The sequence below is a fragment of the Arachis hypogaea genome, chromosome 12 (assembly GCF_003086295.3).
Source record: "Arachis hypogaea cultivar Tifrunner chromosome 12, arahy.Tifrunner.gnm2.J5K5, whole genome shotgun sequence".
Lineage (NCBI taxonomy): Eukaryota > Viridiplantae > Streptophyta > Magnoliopsida > Fabales > Fabaceae > Arachis > Arachis hypogaea.
Genome location: NC_092047.1, coordinates 90,662,086 through 90,683,388, shown reverse-complemented (window position 1 = coordinate 90,683,388; position 21,303 = coordinate 90,662,086). Strand labels below are relative to the sequence as shown.

General features: G+C 38.9%; 1 long non-coding RNA gene across 1 annotated transcript; it reads left to right on the top strand.

The window, feature by feature from the left end:
- The first annotated feature begins 3,707 nt into the window (after positions 1-3,707).
- LOC112729313 (uncharacterized) lies at positions 3,708-4,513 on the top strand. Its single transcript, XR_003166474.3, has 4 exons — positions 3,708-3,915; positions 3,991-4,065; positions 4,139-4,192; positions 4,429-4,513. It is a non-coding gene; the product is annotated as an uncharacterized lncRNA (long non-coding RNA).
- The last annotated feature ends 16,790 nt before the right edge of the window (positions 4,514-21,303 follow it).

The window sequence follows — 21,303 nt, the reverse complement described above, 5'->3', positions numbered from 1 at the left end:
TTATATACATATGAATATATATACATTGGTTTCTTCTGGCAAAGCTGTATGTATGTACTGCTCACCTTTAATTTATACAACACATTATCGAAAATTTATGTGTTACATTATTTGAAAATTTCTTCAATTTTTAAATTCTATTCAACAACATCCACAATCTTAACTAATCTTACACCCGCATGGATCATCAACAAAACGATTTTATGATTAAAATTTGAAATATTATATATACGTGCACATGCATATCTTGCGTGTATAACTAACAAAATAATAACCCTTTAATTTAATTATTTAACCCCTACTGTTTATCATGGAAACAAACAATGCATGCACCATGGAACATAAAGATTTATATTTGGTTTGATTATGTGTATACATATACACGCCAAATTTTATTTCCTTACCCACCCATCCTCATCTTTTTGCGAGAGGGTTGCTATCTAGAGTAGTAAAATATGGTTGAAATGTTGAATTTTAGTTCAAAACTTCAAATTCTCTTATACTAATATATAATATATAACTAAAATAAATCTCTAATTAATGTGACTAATGTGTTTAATTAGGATATATAATTATATGTGCAGGGGACGGTACTTAATTATTAGAAGAACCAAGGCTTTATATATAATAATTGTGAAATTTTTGTTTTAATTATATATACTAGATGTACACTAAACATCAACTATTAAATTAGTGACTAATATAAAACATATATTAAAAATAAGTTAAATAATATATATATTTATACATAATATATAATAATTAATTTAATGATCGATTTTTTATATCTATATAGTTTTTTATTTTTTTAATGTATTTTGTTTTGTCGTTGTTTCTGGATTCCTTCCTCACTTGCCATTTTAGGATGATGAGGCCAATATTATTAATGTGATATGATATGATAGAGTTATCACCTTTTTTTAAAAAAATTATTTACTAAATAGTAAAATTCAGTCTAAAATAATTTAATATTTTATTTTATATTCATTAATTATTATTGAAATAAATAGATAATTTTAAATATAATAAATATATAATTATAAATATTAAACTAAATAAATAATTGTGTATTATTATTTTTCAAATATTATTCTTTAAAAGATAGGTTGGAATAAATAATAGTTTTTCTGTAATGCAGCCAATTGAGAGTTTGTTAAGAATATTCATCAGATTTGTGTTGGAAATTTCATGCAATCAGCTACATCTTGGCCTCAACTACAATACAATATGACTAATAAATATTATTATTTTTTATTTTATTTAATTAATAATAATTTATATTTATATTTATAAATATTTTGTACATATTAATTAATCGGGCCTGCTACACATACAAGTTTACAAGCATTCAAGTTGGCCCAGCCCAAATCGAAGACACGCGCATAAAAAAACATAACATGGCGCGTCAAAATCACGCGCTCAACACAAACGGTTACGTATGGCAGACTCTTCCACTTCTTCCACTTCTTCCACTTCTCAAAACGCTTCGAAAACAAGGAAATGCTCCCATTTTTGAGCAAAAATCAAAGTTCAAAATATACAAATCGTTGTTCGAAACCTCCATCAAAACAACATCACACTCTCCGTGAAGAATCTGAAGAGAAAACAAAGCAACAACACTCAACGTAAGTTCATTAAGATTACTGTATATTTTACTTTTCTTCTACGTCGTTCTTCTAGGGTTTACTATTATTGTTGCTTCTTTGTTACACTGTTCTAAGTTCTACGTCATTCTTCCAAGTTCTACGTTGTTCTTCTAAGTTCTACGTCATTCTACGTTCTTGTAATAAGTTCTCCTGCTATTGTTGTTGATTTTTGGGGGTTTATTCCGTAGATTGGGGGTGAATACTGCTTGAACTTGTAATGTGGCTTGATATTGAAGCATGTTTGACTGATATCTGACTGATATATATGAATGTATCTGAATAATATCAATGAGTGTATCTCACTGTTATCAATAGGTGTATCTGATTCTTACATATAGGTGTATCTTACTGTTATCAATGGGTGTATCTGACTCATATATGCGTGTATCTTACTGATATCTCAATTAATTTGATATTGAAGCATGTTTGAGTGATACCTGACTGATATATATGGATTTATCTGAATCATATCTATGGGTGTATCTCACTGTTATCAATGAGTGTATCTGAATCATATCTATGGGTGTATCTTACTGTTATTAATGGGTGTATCTGACTCATATATATGGGTGTATATTACTGATGTCTTTGGGTGTATTTTTCGTTTCAGACAAAATGGCAGCAAGAAACCAAACAAAGGACCTTAAGTGTGCCACACATCTCCTGAGTGATAAGTTCAGAAACATGACTGAGGAGAAGAAGGCAATTGTCAGGGATCTCGGATTTGGTGGGTTGATGCACGTCCCACCTCTAAGGGTGGATCACCAACTCTTAAGGGAACTGGCAAACAACTTCAAACTTAGGAAGAACAAACTGAAGACAGAATATGGTTCTTTCCAAATAACACCAAAGACAATAGGTGATGCGCTTGGCATCAATGCAACAGGTAACTAGCTCAAAATTATAGGTGTATATTAAGTTCATGCTTGGGTGTATTTAAGGTTGATGCTTGGGTGTGTTTGAACCGATATTGATACTTTGTTGTTTTCCTTTTTGTAGGAAATCTGTTTCCTGAGAAAGTTGAGTATAAGCAACTTTCTGATGATGACAAAATAATTTATAGAAGATTTCAGGGTAAGACCCTCAAAAGTCTTACCGATGAAATGATGGAAATCGGCGTTGGCAGCGAAGAGGAACGCCTGATGTTCAAGAGGATATTCATCCTCTACATACAGATGGCGTTCCTTTTGCCAACGACGATAAACAAAATATCACCCGTGCACCTGGCCCCAATTTTTAAGATGGACGGCATATCGGAGAGAAACTGGGGGGGACATGTTTTGACCTTCATAATTAAGGGCATCACAGACTACCAGGAGAAGAAGAAGGCAATTGATGGCTGCCTCTTTGCCCTGATGATAATATACTTTCATCTTTCAGAAAACAAAGGCAAGAAGAGGGCTGAAAGACCACTAAAGCCTTGGATTGCGAACTGGACTAAGGAGCAGTTGGTGGAAAGAATGACTGCAGAAAGAGAGGAAATTTTGGTAAGTAAACATAATATGTTGGTTGTATTTTATTTACCTGAATGCTGCTAGCTAAAATATCTCATGTTTCAGGGGATTGTGAAGATGGCGAAGACAAGAGCAAGAGAAAAAATGAAAAAAAAAAGAAAAAAAAAGAAAAAAACAAGAAATAAAAAAAACAAAAAAAAGGAAGGCGAGTCCAACATTGTCTTCGGAGACAGAAACAGCTACTGACAGTGACACTTCTACCTCTGAGTCTGAGACTCAACAAGACTCAGAGGATTCAGCAAGAAAACACCCCAGCAAAAAGGGGAAAAATTAAGTACCATACTTGGGTGTAATTTCTTTTTCGAGTTGGGTGTATTTTGTTGATCACGTTGGGTGTATTTTTAGTATGTTCTAAATAATCATTGTTTACCTTCCAGAATGGACTCCAGAAAAAGAAAGCAGAGGCAAGAGGAGTCAGATTCTGATTCAGAATCTGAATCTGAACCAAGTGATGAGTAATGTCCTGAAATTATTACTCCTTTCTTTTGGCTTCATTATAAAGATTTCGTGTATTAACTGAAGTGTCTATTATTAACTTATAGGAGCGAAGAATCATCACCTGCAGAGAAGGAGAAGAAAAAGAAAAAAACAAAAACAACACCAAAAAAGTAAGCACTTCTTTGCATAATATTCTGTGATAAAATTAATTTTTTATTTCTGATTGGTACTCTTTTTTTTCCACCCAGAACACAACCAAAAAAGACAAAAGTTGTCGTGGAGGATTCACCTCCTAAAGAAGACCAATACTTTGACGGGTACAGTACCTCGTAAGCTATATTACCGTCTATCATCGTAATTATTTTTGTTAACATCTTCTTTTATGAATGTAGTGAGACATATGAAATATCAAGTGACGAACTGGATGAATGGCTAGGGCAAAACGTTGATAAATCTGCTGCAGAGGGGTATGTCTTGCTGGGCTGTCTATTTCATATTTTGTTGTGTTTTGTATGCTAATAATTGTTTCTTGTTTCGCAGGGAGAACCAACCTGACCTGCGATCGACAGAAGGTCGCTATGTGTCGTCTGAAACGTAAGAAGCTTTATTATTTAATAAAATCTTGTTATCATGATTTGGGTGTATTTTGTGGAACCATTTGGGTGTATTTTGTGGATCAAGTTGGGTGTATGTTGTTTAATAAGTTGGGATATTAAGTTTGTTGTGTTGGGTGTATATTGTCCATTCGGTTGGTTGTATCTTGTGCATTCATTTGGGTATATTTTATACCTGTATCTTATTTTGTCTGAATAACATCAAATCTGTTTTAGAATACCGGCTGTGAACTTGGGAAGTGATGCTCCTTCCTCTCAAGGACACACAGAACAGAGTAGTGTAAACCAGCCGTCACAGAGCATGTAATTTCTCTTTCAAATAACCGTTACTTTTGTTCTTCTATTACCCTTCCACTTCTAATTCTGTATATATTTTTTTAGAAAAAAAAGCCCTTTATTATTTTATTCAAGAAAAAAAGGCAGGAAAAAAAAGCAAAAACTGCAAGTATGTAAGTTCTCAAAAAAACAAAGCGTGTCTTCTTTTTGAATTGTTCGGGTGTATTTCTTGAATTTCTTTGGGTGTATTTTAGGTTGAGTCCGTCTGATTCAAATATGATGGTTGTGAGGGAACAGACACCGTCGGAAGTGCTTGCAATGTGAGTTTTCCAATAATATTTCAACCTTATAACCTTATTATTTTCAAAGGCGTTGTTAACCTTTCATTTTTCTTCTTGTTTAGAGTCCCGATTCAGGTTTTTGTGCCGGCATCCCAAACAACCACTGAGACAGATTTTGAACCAACCCCTATGCTACAGATTGAAGGGACTACAGAAACGTAAGAAATAGTATTGAGTGTATATTTGTTTAGAGTTTGGGTGTATATTAGCTAACAGTTTGGGTGTATATTGTTCCTGATTAGTTTCTTTTATGCCGTGATTAATTTTTTGTAACTGTGCAGCACTCCTGAAACCCCCAAACAACTTCAAGAGATCACACCCACGGTTCCCCCAGCTCCAACTAAAATGTAAGTTCATCAGACTAAAATCAATCTTTGCTTATCATCCATATATTCTTATTCTTATTCTTATTCTTATACATGATGACGTAGTCATCCAGACGCAGAAGACGCTGCTGCCCTGTTGATGATGGCACGGACAGCATCCTATGTTCCTAAAACAGATCCAGGGGTGCCATCATTCAGCCTTGGATTGACTGATTCAAGCCAGGAGGGGGCGTCAACGCAGGAGACAGAAAGGGAAAAATCTCCAGAAGCTGCGAATTTGATAGAACAATTGGACAGTTTGGTCCAAAGAATAACAAGCAGCGCGGCGAAAGGAAAAAACACAAGTTCACAAATTCAGAGGGAGATTGGGGGAGAAAGTTCTGCAAAGTTTGAAACTCCTGGGGGAATGAATCAAATTCCAGATGATATGAAACAAAAGTGCTACATCTGGGGGACGAGACTGAAGGAAGATGCAGATGGCAATACTAATGAGTATGAGGAAATGTGCACTCTGATTGGCCAAGGAGAATACATTTTGATGAGAATGCACCTTGCCTCCCTCCAGGCAAAAAGTGATATAGAATCTCAGGTAATATTAGAATAACATTAATCTTTTTACACCAAAGTCAATTACAATGCTTATTAATGTAAAATTGATTTTGGCATATATTTCTAGATTGTATCTTCCATCTGCCTCATCCTCAACAACAAAAATGAAAAGAGGTTTAAAGAACAAATATACTGTCTCCCCCCCGATATTGTGGTAAGTGTTACTTCTCCGAACTTTGGGTGTATTTTCTGTATTGATTTGGGTGTATTTTTTACGTTCCATTGGGTGTAAGTTTAGTATTTCATTTCTTGTTTCGCAATTCTTGCAGTGCATGGCACTTTCGGATCACCCAAACGGGGAATTCGTATCACCGAAAACGAAAAAGGAATTCAGGGTGGAAGCCTACCTGAGTTTCATTCCCTTCATAGATAGAAAAAAATTGACTTCGCACCCATATGTAAGTTTTCGTTTGCTAAATTTGTTAGTACGCTTATTTACTTATTTGCAAAATAAAATAACACACTGTTCACGTGTGGCAATCCTTCAGATTTTTGCCCCTGTCTGCTACTCGGGGCATTGGTGGTTATGGCTGATAAATACAAGAAAGCGGAAATGTCAAATACTTGACCCGCTACACAAAAAAGCTCCCACCGATGAGAGAAAGGCCATTAATAAATTCACTGTAAGTTGCCTCTGTCTTCTTTACTTTAATAGATAGGTCTATTTCTTTAGTTCTGATGGGTGTATATTGTCCATTCAGTTGGATGTATCTTGTCCATTCATTCGGGTGTATTACTGATTTGTTTTCGTATTTAAGGGATACGTATTTTCAAGATTGATAACATATGCCGGCGGGGAACCTCTGCAGAAAGGGGAGAGGTAGAAGGAAATTAAATCACCATATGTTAAAATATCAGGCCAAAAAACAAGGTATAAATTTGTGACTCTGAACATTAAACTTTTGTAAATGAGAACTGTAATTTATTTTCTTCGTTTTCAGCTATGACTGCGCTGTGTACGTTATGAAGTGGATGGAGTTAATTGAGCCGGAAAACATCAAAAAGGGGAAGTATCAATGGAATAATTGGCCACAGGTAACTGTCTTTAGAACCATATAACTCTGTATTACTTTACTGAATTAATATTGCTGTTTAAACAGAATATACTTTTTAATTGTAGGAGGAGGTGGACCACTATAGAGTGGAGTACGCTTCCCGGATACTATTCAGTGAGATGAATACACAGAGAGATCGGGCAATTAGAGAGAGTAGTGCTATAAGGCTGTCGAAGCCATCCTCTGTATTATTAAGTCCGTTTTGTCAGATTAATTCTGCTGATATAGAAACTGGGTAATCCAACTGCTTGGTAGTTTGTAAATTGAACAAATGATGTAAATATTTGCCATTTATCAACAACTTCTATTCCATGTATATTTTTTCCCATAGTTAAACTATCTGTGCTGGTAAATTGTCTGTGATGTATTCAAAAGCTGTATTACAGGTGGTAAAATATGAAGGAAAAAATCAAGGCATATATAAACGCAAATTATAAACTGTTACACCCAACGCAAGTCTAACAATACACCCAAGATTGCATAAAATATACACCCAAACTGTCTGTGCTGTATTCAAAATGTATGAATTACATGTACTAAAATATGAAGAAAAACATCAAATCAAATATAAACCCATAACCTGAGAATTTTTACAGCTTTTGTTCTATATGTATCTATATATGTGTCTATATGTAAATTGTGAATTAACGAAAATACACCCAAAATAACAGTGCTTTTACACCCATATTCTGTAAAACTATACACCCAACGAGTTATCCCCTGTTGCTAGTACCCTGAACTGATAACTCATAACGTGTCCTTGATATTGGCTGCAATTTGAATGCGCCGCTGATGCAGCATCAAACAGGTTTATCTGAAATATAACACACACACATTACCTAAACTATTAACGAGAAAAATAAACTCAATCGTCACAAATTTAAAGAACAGTACTTTTACCTCGCTTAAAACTTTCGTCTTCTTCTTTTTTGTGGCATTTGCAATCTGTTTCTCCAGCTTTGAACCTAGCCTGTTTTTTGGACGTCCTCTTGTTCGAATCCTTGGCGGGCTTTGAAGCTCGTTAACGGATTCCAAGTTGGCGTCTTCGTGGGATAAAGAAGATGTTCCCTTCCTTTTGGCTTTTAATGATTCCATCTCGGCCATGACGTTATCGTACGCACGATGCAGAATTGCAGTCAGCTCCTCCGATTCGGAGGCAAATTCGCAGATATTTTGCGAACGAAAAACCAATTGGTCGAACCTCTTGCTTCTTGGCTCCATTAGTGGCTCGTCGTGGCTGCTCTTGATGTGTGTGTCGCCTCTTTACCTTCTTACTCCATCGTTCCAGTATGTATCTCGGTGACACTTGGCTTACTTGTTCGAAGCTTAACACGCTTAGTGCGTGACGGCACAGTATCCCTCTCGACTCGAATAATAAGCATTGGCATTTTACCTCGGCTGCCACTGAGTCGTAAGTAACCACGAACTTGTTGAATATTGAGCTGGAAACTTGTTCTCCGACGTCGTATACTGAATAGCCTAGTGTAATACCCGGTCTAACCGAAATTTAGTAAATAATAAGTTAAATAGGAGCGAATATGGTTGGAAGATTTGGCAATTGGAATTTGATAATTTAAATATGATATTTGGATTCAGTGAATTTTTCCGAGTCGAAAAATATAGTTTTCTGCGTAAAAGTGCGCAGTGGAATTTTGATCGGCAGTACCGGCTGAGATCTGTCTGGTACTACAACTGAGGAAATTGATTATGGGTAAATAAGATTAAGAAATGAGGAATTATAATTAGGGAAGGTAGAAATATTTAAAGTGCGATTTAGAGCGCTAATCTTAAAGGTTTTGGCCCAAAATTGGGCCAATGGGCAAAAATAAGTGAACCGGGCCTAAGTGGGCCCAAGACCCAACATATATAAACATTAGTTGTGAGTATTTCAGCTCATTTTACCCTAAAAAGAAGGGTTGGGGCGCTGATTTGAGAAGAGAGAAGAGAAGAGAGAAAACCTAACTCTCTTTGATCTTCAAACCACCATAACTTGAGCTACGAAGCTCCGATTGACGAGCCGTTTGCGGCCACGCGTTGCTCTTCTCATCCTCTACAATTCTATCTAAGTTTGGTGGTGAGTATTTCATTCATCTCTGCCCAGTTTTCGAAATTCCCCACTGTTACACGTTTTTGGGTAATTAGTGTTGAAATCTTGTGATTTTGGGTATTTAGGAATACTCCAACATGGATTCTAAGTGGGTTCTATCCCTACTTCATATGGGCTGAGGTAAGAAGTGCTCAAACCCTTGTGATTTGTCATTTTTATGAGCCCTAGGTTGATGTATGTATGTGACATTGGTTATGTTAGTGTATTTGGTGATGTTGGGCACAATTGGGAGATTGGTATTGCTTGAGGAGCTTTGGTAAGGCTTGGAGCTAAGGTTGGTGAAGAATTCCAAAGAAGAGGCTCAATTGGTTTGGCTACAAGAGGTACGGTTTAAGTTTCATTTAAGTACCGTGTGTTGTGATGAGAATTCCTAGGCTAGATGCCCCTAGGATTAAGTTTGGATTGTGTAAATGGTTGGTGCTAATATGAATAGTTGATATGTAATGTGAATTAATGATTGGGTTGAGAATTGTGTGACCTTGTATGCTTGGTGTATTAAGAATTTGATGTACTGGGTAATGAGTATTGATTTGTGGTTTATGCATTTAAATTGTGAAAATTGGGCCGGAGGCCGTGAATTTTGGGCCGGAGGCCGGAAAGAGGTAAGAAAGGTAAGTCGATGTGTGCATTGTATGATGGCACAAGTGATTGGATGAATTTCAGATAATGAATATATGAATGATTAGGTTGGTTATTGAATAATAAGGTTTGAGAAGTTGAAGTGTAGAATTTGGTAATTCTGGGTGAAATTATGTAGACGAGGTATGTTTGGTTTGGTTGAGATATATTATGTGATCATATATGTGATTATGATTATTGATGCCTTGATGGTATGATGATGCATTAGAGATATGTATGTTGTGATATATGCTTGGGGAATGATTAAGGTTGATTTGTGGGTGAAATCACGTGATAGTGAGTATGATATTGATTACGTATAATGATGGTTGATTGGAAATGGTATTATTGGAAATTGGGATGAGGAAGGATGTATGACATGATATTGTGTTTGTCCTTTAGCCATTTGATTGAGAAGTGTTAAAATGGTTAGATGTGGTTTTGGGAATTTTTGGTAAAGTGTCAATGTGTGAGTTGAGGATGGCTTGATGTGGATTTTGGTACATTTTGATTGATTTCAAAAAGGGTTGAAATAGGCATGTTTTGGTTGATTTTGTAAAGAGTTGAAAATGGCTTGTTTTGAAAATGGCACCTAGTGGTTTTGTATGAAAACATGGTTTTTGGGCATACTTTGACGGGACATAACTTGGACTACGGATCTCTGTTTTGTGCCAAATCTGTTTAGAAATGAAATTGGATCCGGGATGTCCATGCCGTTTGAAGAACGGGTGAAAAATGATTTAAAATGAGAAAGTTATGTCCGTCGGAAGATTGGGGGTTGAATCTGTAAATTCTGCAGCTTTTAACTTAGAAAATTTTTAGCAAAATAACCCTCCACGCGTAGGTGCACTTAGCGCGTACGCGTCGTTCTTCAAGAAGGCACTATCCACGCGTGCGCGTGGTGTGCGCGGGCGCGTCGATGCGCTGCACCAAATGCCCAGCTATTTTCCCGAGAGTTGTGCCAGAGTTGTGCCAGTTTTGTGCCTGGGGCGCAAGAGCACCCACGCGTATGCGTGGCTGACGCTTGCGCGTCGTTTGGCTATTTTTCAACCCGCGCGTCTGCGCGTATGACGCTTGCGCGTCGATGAGTTTTGTGGCCATCCACGCGTGCGCGTACGCGTGGTCCTGTTTTCATGCCAAAGTTAATTTTTGAGTTTTAAAAGCCAAATCTCATACTTCTAAGCCTCCGATCTCACCTCTTATGTATTAAATCATTCTGATATGCCTAGCAATGAGCTAGGGGATGTGGTAACTTGCGAGTGAAGCAAGGGGAAAAGTTATGATCAATGATGATCAAATATGATTATATGAGATATGGAGGATGACGGTGGAAGTACCGTGTATGCCATGAGCCAGAGGGCTATATTTATTGATAAATGGCCCGTTCTTGATTGGACCATGAGCCGGATGGCTGAGTTATTGCCGGGTTACGGCAAAGCCATTATTGTTTATGGCTGAGTATAAATGCATATATGATTAATGAATGAATATGTTAAATGGATAATAATGAAAAAATATTGAAATGTGATGTGCGACCCCGGGTAGTAGGCAGTGGCGTTGTCCACTTGCTCCGAGTATGAGACGGGAAAGGAGGATTATGATAAACGAGTTTAATCGTGGGGTTTTGAATAAATGTGTATTTGTGATACCTGGGTAGTAGCAAGGGTCGTGGTTCGTCCCGCTTGCTCCGGGTCATTGTCTGAGGATTGATAATAATGAAGGGTGATTATGAATAAATGTTTATTTGTGATACTTGGGTAATAGCAAGGGTTGTGGTTCGTCCCACTTGCTCCAAGTTAATGTTTGAGATTTGGTAACAATGAATGTTGATAATATGAATTGAGATTGAATGAATATATGTTTGAGATGCCTGGGCAGTAGCAAGGGTTGTGGTTCGTCCCACTTGCTCCGGGCCAATGCTTGAGATACCTGGGTAGTAGCAAGGGTTGTGGTTCGTCCCACTTGCTCCAGGTCAGAGATTGCGACGCCTGGGTAGTAGCGGCAGTAGTGGTGAATCCACTCGCTCCAGGTTGAGCTTTTAGACACCCGCCTGGGTAGTAGCCGCAGTAGTGATTATTTTACTGGCTCTGGGTTGAGCGGGCAGTAGCAAGGGGGTTGTAGCTCAAACCTACTTACTCCGCAAGGGGTGTTTCTGTCCAATGGTTAGCTACCAGGACATGTCGGGTTGGCTATATAACCGACAGATGATATCATCAGCCATAGGGCAGGCATTCATCATTTGCATATGTTTGAATTGTTTGGGTTTGCCATTTGTCTTGGATTTCTACATCATATATGCCATGTTACCTGACTATATGCTACTTGTTCTACTTGTATCATGTTTGTGTATTACTTGCCTGTATTGCTTGTGTTTGTACAACTGAGAGGCCCCTCATGCTGGTGTCGGTGGGTGTGAGGGCTGTTCTTGATGGGATGAATTGATGATGCGATTGCATGATGATGTATTGATATAGAACTGCTGAGGCAGAACAACTGGTGATGGTTTTGCTTATGATTCTGAGTCTGATTCGTGGAAGAGTCAGCGAGTTGGGAAACATGTGAAACATGAATTGAATTTAGCACTCCCTTATGACAGTTGCCTATTCATGGATTAGCGAGAACCTATGATGAATAATTGGTGAAGAAGTTTAGGATGCTTAGTGAGTTTTTGTTGCAGTACATTGAATTTATTTGGCACTTTTACCGTACTGGGAACCCATGGGCCCGGGGTTCTCATTCCGTATATATCTTGTTTTTCAGATACAGGTCCAGGTGCTCAGAAGTGAGTTGTGGGTCGTCTGAGAGACGGCGAAGATCTTTATTTCCTCTACTTTGTGTTTTGATTAGAATCTCTCCACCTTTGTTTTGGAAAGTTTATATTATGTATTGAACTCTTTGAATTTGCCTATAGAGGCTTTCATGTTTCCTTCGGGAGAGATTAGGATATACTGTTGTCAACTAATTTCATAATGTACTCTAGCCGACCTAAACTTCGCGGGTCGCGACTAGTAGCTATTTACTTATGTTATATATATCTATCTGTTATCTATCTCTTAATCTCCTCTACGCCTTGTCCATATATCGTTTTCGGCTTCACGGTTTATCTTTTGTTGTCGAAACGTGAGAGATACGTCTTCGCGATTTTATTTCTACTCTTTTCAGGCTTCTCGATTAATACTCCTTTCGAAATTACCTATATTTATTTATTAAAAATCCACCTGAGAGTCGTACCACCGTAATATCATTGACTTATGACTCGAGCATAAGGATTTGAATATTAGGGTGTTACATTATGGTATCAGAGCAGTTCGTCCTCGTGAGCCTGAGGGATGGAACTGCTTATGCTTCAATGCATACTCTGAGTCTGTGCCTGTGCTAGTTAGGGTATCTAATCGATACATCTAGCATGAAGTCCATGAGTGTACCTTTGGTACTTTGAAGCACTATACTTCCGATATTGAGACTGATCAACTTGATATCGATTGTTTGGTGTGTATAGGAACCAGATGGCACCTCGTGGACCCGATCGGGGACGTGAAAGAGATCGTACTAATACGCAGGAACCGGAAATCAACCCGAATAACCCGGTAAACCTTATGGCAGCGTTGGAGAATATGGCTGCTGCTATGCAGGCCACTACGGAGGCTCTTGGGCAACAGATGAACAATAATGGCAATGGCGGAAGGGAAGCTCAGGGCCCGATGACACTGGAAACCTTCTTAAAGTTTAATCCACCTAAGTTCAAGGGAACCACCAATGCGACTGAAGCTGATACTTGGTTTCAGGCCATGGAGCGAGCACTGCAAGCGCAGTTGGTGCCTGAAGAGCAGCGTGTTGAATTTGCTACCTATCTACTCACGGGGGAAGCATCGCATTGGTGGCAAGGGGCTCGACGTCTCCTGCAACAGGGGAATGATCGTATCACTTGGGATGCCTTCCAGGTGGAATTCTATAAGAAGTACTTTCCGAATTCTGCCAGGATAGCCAAGGAATTGGAGTTACTGCAGCTAAAGCAAGGTGCTATGTCCATATCTGAGTATACAGACAAATTTGAGGAGCTATTCAGGTTTTTCCGCATGTGTCAAGGAGCTCCGGGAGACTTCAAGGAATGGAAATGCATTAAGTATGAAGGAGGGCTCCGGAGCGACATCTTAAGTTCAGTGGGACCAATGGAGATCCAAACTTTTTCAGAGTTAGTGAATAAGAGCAGAATTGCTGAAGAGTGTGTGAAAAGGAGGGTAGCAGAGAAGGGAAGTCATAGAGAGCACAACCAAGGATTCGCACCAAGGGATCGAGAGTTTAAGGAGAGAGGATACGTACAACACTTTCCCCAAGGACAGAATAACTTTGTGACGAGTAAGGAGTCCCAAAGGAATGGTAAGGGAAAATGGGCAGCGGCTGCTTCTGATGTTTCAAGCTGTCAGAGATGTGGAAGTCATCACCCAAATAGGCCATGCCGATTGGGGTTAGGTGTATGTTACAAGTGCGGGTTACCAGGGCATGTATCAAGAAATTGCCAATAAGGAGAGAGTCATGATGCGGGCCGATTGCGACAGTAAGATTGAGGTAATTGCCTTAATACAAATGGATAAATACCTGTGATGTAAATGACTTTCTGTTGAGAATGATGTGTTGTGTTTGTTATGTAGTTGGTTGATTTCTGGATTTTTGGTGAAATGGATTGAACTCGTGACTTTTAGTTCCTTTGATTTAAATAGATAAGGGATGGTCCTAAATGATGGATTTGGAAACGTTAATTTAAATTGTCGGTCAAGTTAAGTGGTGGTTTAGTACTTGAGAAAATAAGTGATGGAACTAATACTTGACGAGAAATCAAGGTGGCATAGCGGAAGCTTGCTAAAGCGTTAGCATAGTATGGTAATAATAAGGAAAAGTAGAGCATGATTGGAAATGCTTTATGCTTTGAGTACTTAAAAGTTTAGTGAGCTTATGCAGATAATGATTCTAGGTAATTGGAATTAATTGCGGCTGTGAGCCTTGATGGTTCTGAAATGGATGAGGAAATTATCATTGATGCATAATTGGATTTAGATGATGAGAGAGTGCGAGTTGTCGTGTTTGAGAGATGAGTACCATGATGTTTGGTCATAGTGACCTTGGAATTAGATTGAGATTTATAATGATTGGTTTTGAAAGACGAATGTGAAAGCCACTAAATTGAAATATAGATGCAGTACTGAGATTGGTTTGAGAGAGCCCGTGACGGGTGGTAAACTCCAATTTTTGGGGAGGTACTGTTGAAAATTTTTCTCCAAAAAATTTGAAAGAGTGCTGGTTATGGTTTTGAGGATAATTTTTTTATATGAGTAACTTTAACGAAAGAGATGTGTCTCGAATGCTTTTATAGATTATTAAAGGAAAGCGGATTCTCATGATTTTTGTTAAATTGTTATTTCAAACTCATTTGCTTTCTAGAAATGACAGGGGTTTTTGATTGATGAGTCAGAGACTTTATATCAGCAAGTCATGTAGAAATTCGAAAGTTTGAGAATAAGAAAGTAAGTTTGGAGGTTATGCTTGGAGTTGAGCTGTGATTAGTGGTAATTGGCTTGGCAGAGGGAGAGGATAGTGATGGATGGAATTTTCGAGGGCGAAAATTTCTGTTAGGGGGGTAGAATGTAATACCCGGTCTAACCGAAATTTAGTAAATAATAAGTTAAATAGGAGCGAATATGGTTGGAAGATTTGGCAATTGGAATTTGATAATTTAAATATGATATTTGGATTCAGTGAATTTTTCCGAGTCGAAAAATATAGTTTTCTGCGTAAAAGTGCGCAGTGGAATTTTGATCGGCAGTACCGGCTGAGATCTGTCTGGTACTACAACTGAGGAAATTGATTATGGGTAAATAAGATTAAGAAATGAGGAATTATAATTAGGGAAGGTAGAAATATTTAAAGTGCGATTTAGAGCGCTAATCTTAAAGGTTTTGGCCCAAAATTGGGCCAATGGGCAAAAATAAGTGAACCGGGCCTAAGTGGGCCCAAGACCCAACATATATAAACATTAGTTGTGAGCATTTCAGCTCATTTTACCCTAAAAAGAAGGGTTGGGGCGCTGATTTGAGAAGAGAGAAGAGAAGAGAGAAAACCTAACTCTCTTTGATCTTCAAACCACCATAACTTGAGCTACGAAGCTCCGATTGACGAGCCGTTTGTGGCCACGCGTTGCTCTTCTCATCCTCTACAATTCTATCTAAGTTTGGTGGTGAGTATTTCATTCATCTCTGCCCAGTTTTCGAAATTCCCCACTGTTACACGTTTTTGGGTAATTAGTGTTGAAATCTTGTGATTTTGGGTATTTAGGAATACTCCAACATGGATTCTAAGTGGGTTCTATCCCTACTTCATATGGGCTGAGGTAAGAAGTGCTCAAACCCTTGTGATTTGTCATTTTTATGAGCCCTAGGTTGATGTATGTATGTGACATTGGTTATGTTAGTGTATTTGGTGATGTTGGGCACAATTGGGAGATTGGTATTGCTTGAGGAGCTTTGGTAAGGCTTGGAGCTAAGGTTGGTGAAGAATTCCAAAGAAGAGGCTCAATTGGTTTGGCTACAAGAGGTACGGTTTAAGTTTCATTTAAGTACCGTGTGTTGTGATGAGAATTCCTAGGCTAGATGCCCCTAGGATTAAGTTTGGATTGTGTAAATGGTTGGTGCTAATATGAATAGTTGATATGTAATGTGAATTAATGATTGGGTTGAGAATTGTGTGACCTTGTATGCTTGGTGTATTAAGAATTTGATGTACTGGGTAATGAGTATTGATTTGTGGTTTATGCATTTAAATTGTGAAAATTGGGCCGGAGGCCGTGAATTTTGGGCCGGAGGCCGGAAAGAGGTAAGAAAGGTAAGTCGATGTGTGCATTGTATGATGGCACAAGTGATTGGATGAATTTCAGATAATGAATATATGAATGATTAGGTTGGTTATTGAATAATAAGGTTTGAGAAGTTGAAGTGTAGAATTTGGTAATTCTGGGTGAAATTATGTAGACGAGGTATGTTTGGTTTGGTTGAGATATATTATGTGATCATATATGTGATTATGATTATTGATGCCTTGATGGTATGATGATGCATTAGAGATATGTATGTTGTGATATATGCTTGGGGAATGATTAAGGTTGATTTGTGGGTGAAATCACGTGATAGTGAGTATGATATTGATTACGTATAATGATGGTTGATTGGAAATGGTATTATTGGAAATTGGGATGAGGAAGGATGTATGACATGATATTGTGTTTGTCCTTTAGCCATTTGATTGAGAAGTGTTAAAATGGTTAGATGTGGTTTTGGGAATTTTTGGTAAAGTGTCAATGTGTGAGTTGAGGATGGCTTGATGTGGATTTTGGTACATTTTGATTGATTTCAAAAAGGGTTGAAATAGGCATGTTTTGGTTGATTTTGTAAAGAGTTGAAAATGGCTTGTTTTGAAAATGGCACCTAGTGGTTTTGTATGAAAACATGGTTTTTGGGCATACTTTGACGGGACATAACTTGGACTACGGATCTCTGTTTTGTGCCAAATCTGTTTAGAAATGAAATTGGATCCGGGATGTCCATGCCGTTTGAAGAACGGGTGAAAAATGATTTAAAATGAGAAAGTTATGTCCGTCGGAAGATTGGGGGTTGAATCTGTAAATTCTGCAGCTTTTAACTTAGAAAATTTTTAGCAAAATAACCCTCCACGCGTAGGTGCACTTAGCGCGTACGCGTCGTTCTTCAAGAAGGCACTATCCACGCGTGCGCGTGGTGTGCGCGGGCGCGTCGATGCGCTGCACCAAATGCCCAGCTATTTTCCCGAGAGTTGTGCCAGAGTTGTGCCAGTTTTGTGCCTGGGGCGCAAGAGCACCCACGCGTATGCGTGGCTGACGCTTGCGCGTCGTTTGGCTATTTTTCAACCCGCGCGTCTGCGCGTATGACGCTTGCGCGTCGATGAGTTTTGTGGCCATCCACGCGTGCGCGTACGCGTGGTCCTGTTTTCATGCCAAAGTTAATTTTTGAGTTTTAAAAGCCAAATCTCATACTTCTAAGCCTCCGATCTCACCTCTTATGTATTAAATCATTCTGATATGCCTAGCAATGAGCTAGGGGATGTGGTAACTTGCGAGTGAAGCAAGGGGAAAAGTTATGATCAATGATGATCAAATATGATTATATGAGATATGGAGGATGACGGTGGAAGTACCGTGTATGCCATGAGCCAGAGGGCTATATTTATTGATAAATGGCCCGTTCTTGATTGGACCATGAGCCGGATGGCTGAGTTATTGCCGGGTTACGGCAAAGCCATTATTGTTTATGGCTGAGTATAAATGCATATATGATTAATGAATGAATATGTTAAATGGATAATAATGAAAAAATATTGAAATGTGATGTGCGACCCCGGGTAGTAGGCAGTGGCGTTGTCCACTTGTTCCGAGTATGAGACGGGAAAGGAGGATTATGATAAACGAGTTTAATCGTGGGGTTTTGAATAAATGTGTATTTGTGATACCTGGGTAGTAGCAAGGGTCGTGGTTCGTCCCGCTTGCTCCGGGTCATTGTCTGAGGATTGATAATAATGAAGGGTGATTATGAATAAATGTTTATTTGTGATACTTGGGTAATAGCAAGGGTTGTGGTTCGTCCCACTTGCTCCAAGTTAATGTTTGAGATTTGGTAACAATGAATGTTGATAATATGAATTGAGATTGAATGAATATATGTTTGAGATGCCTGGGCAGTAGCAAGGGTTGTGGTTCGTCCCACTTGCTCCGGGCCAATGCTTGAGATACCTGGGTAGTAGCAAGGGTTGTGGTTCGTCCCACTTGCTCCAGGTCAGAGATTGCGACGCCTGGGTAGTAGCGGCAGTAGTGGTGAATCCACTCGCTCCAGGTTGAGCTTTTAGACACCCGCCTGGGTAGTAGCCGCAGTAGTGATTATTTTACTGGCTCTGGGTTGAGCGGGCAGTAGCAAGGGGGTTGTAGCTCAAACCTACTTGCTCCGCAAGGGGTGTTTCTGTCCAATGGTTAGCTACCAGAACATGTCGGGTTGGCTATATAACCGACAGATGATATCATCAGCCATAGGGCAGGCATTCATCATTTGCATATGTTTGAATTGTTTGGGTTTTCCATTTGTCTTGGATTTCTACATCATATATGCCATGTTACCTGACTATATGCTACTTGTTCTACTTGTATCATGTTTGTGTATTACTTGCCTGTATTGCTTGTGTTTGTACAACTGAGAGGCCCCTCATGCTGGTGTCGGTGGGTGTGAGGGCTGTTCTTGATGGGATGAATTGATGATGCGATTGCATGATGATGTATTGATATAGAACTGCTGAGGCAGAACAACTGGTGATGGTTTTGCTTATGATTCTGAGTCTGATTCGTGGAAGAGTCAGCGAGTTGGGAAACATGTGAAACATGAATTGAATTTAGCACTCCCTTATGACAGTTGCCTATTCATGGATTAGCGAGAACCTATGATGAATAATTGGTGAAGAAGTTTAGGATGCTTAGTGAGTTTTTGTTGCAGTACATTGAATTTATTTGGCACTTTTACCATACTGGGAACCCATGGGCCCGGGGTTCTCATTCCGTATATATCTTGTTTTTCAGATACAGGTCCAGGTGCTCAGAAGTGAGTTGTGGGTCGTCTGAGAGACGGCGAAGATCTTTATTTCCTCTACTTTGTGTTTTGATTAGAATCTCTCCACCTTTGTTTTGGAAAGTTTATATTATGTATTGAACTCTTTGAATTTGCCTATAGAGGCTTTCATGTTTCCTTCGGGAGAGATTAGGATATACTGTTGTCAACTAATTTCATAATGTACTCTAGCCGACCTAAACTTCGCGGGTCGCGACTAGTAGCTATTTACTTATGTTATATATATCTATCTGTTATCTATCTCTTAATCTCCTCTACGCCTTGTCCATATATCGTTTTCGGCTTCACGGTTTATCTTTTGTTGTCGAAACGTGAGAGATACGTCTTCGCGATTTTATTTCTACTCTTTTCAGGCTTCTCGATTAATACTCCTTTCGAAATTACCTATATTTATTTATTAAAAATCCACCTGAGAGTCGTACCACCGTAATATCATTGACTTATGACTCGAGCATAAGGATTTGAATATTAGGGTGTTACACCTAGAGCGGAATTCTTTAATCTGGTGATGCAATTCGCCTTTCCTCTGAATTGCGCTTGGACTTCCCTAAACTTTGCGTGAGTGTACGCATCTTGAAACTGAGCTTCAATGCAGGATTTGCTTGCACACGGTATGAGCGTATGAAAATCTGCAGCATCTGATTCTCTCTCTGCTTGCTCCCTGCATCCGAGGCAATTATCGTATTGTTTGACGAACTGAATAAGCGAGCTGTTCCGGGTGATATACTTGTTAAAAAATGAATGCATGCTCTCGCTCCTTTGTGTGCTTCTCATCCCTGCCCAGAAGTGGTGATCCAGATAGATAGGAACCCATATGTGACGGTCTTCGTACAGATCTGCATAATACACCCAAACACAGGCTGTAAATACACCCGAGGGGACATACAATTTACACCTCTGCTGCAGATTTTAAAAAGACATTACCTGAAAGCCACTTGTTGTCCGCAAGACCAAAATTCAGCAGAAAATCGTTCCAATTCCTATCGAATGAGTCTTTGCTATGAGAGTTCCAAACAACTTGGCTCATTTCTTGTTCGATATCGGCATGTCCCTTTTACCCGTTTAATTTGCTTGGAATCTTCTTCATGATGTGCCAAATACACCAGCGGTGAACTGTTGTTGGCATACAGGCCTCTAAAGCCCTTTTCATGGATGCGCACTGATCGGTGAGAAACCCTTTCGGAGCGTTTCCTCCCATGCAACGAAGCCAGCTTTGAAATAACCATTTGAATGATTCAATTTCTTCGTTCTTCATCAAAGAGCATCCGAGAAGTGTTGACTGACCGTGGTGATTCACCCCGACAAAAGAACCACAGACCAAATTATACCTGAAACAAATTACCATGGTCCAGAATGCAAAATCATTAGTTAGCATATACCCAATGAAACAGCCAATATACACCTCTGATGCGGATTAGTAAAAATAAATTAATTTAGCATCATAAACAGGGGCAGTTTGTTACCTGTTTGTATTGTAGGTGGTGTCGAATGAAATGACGTCTCCGAAATACTCAAAGGCAGCTCTGCTTCTTGCATCGGCCCAAAAAGCCAGCTTAATCGATTGATCCTCTTCGAGTTGGAGCTCAAAAAAGAAATTCGGATTCTTCTCTTTCATTCTTAACAAATATTTTCCGAATTCCTTTGCATCTTCTTATTCGGAAACATTCCGCACTTCCCTGGTAATGTAATTCCTCACGTCCTTTTCGATAAAATTTAACTCGCGGTGACCCCCGGCAGCAGCAACAAATGATTGGTAGGTTTTGCTTGGTCTGATACCGGCCTCCTCGTTGTTCTCTATCGTACGACGAATGGACATGCTTAGTTCCCTGTGCTGTTTGAGCATCTCTGCTTTGCTTGGACAGCAGGGGTGTGAATGATCCAACACAACCTTTGAAATGATCCAAGCACCGACATCCTTCAATGTGTGTATATAAATTCTTGCAGGACAGTTTAGACCGGCTGTCGGATTGGTCTTCTCGGTCGGAGATATTTTAGATTTCCATTTTCCCTCTCTGCTACATGTAATCAGTTGGTTCTTAATCTCGTTTCCCTTCCTATTTGTGCACCGAA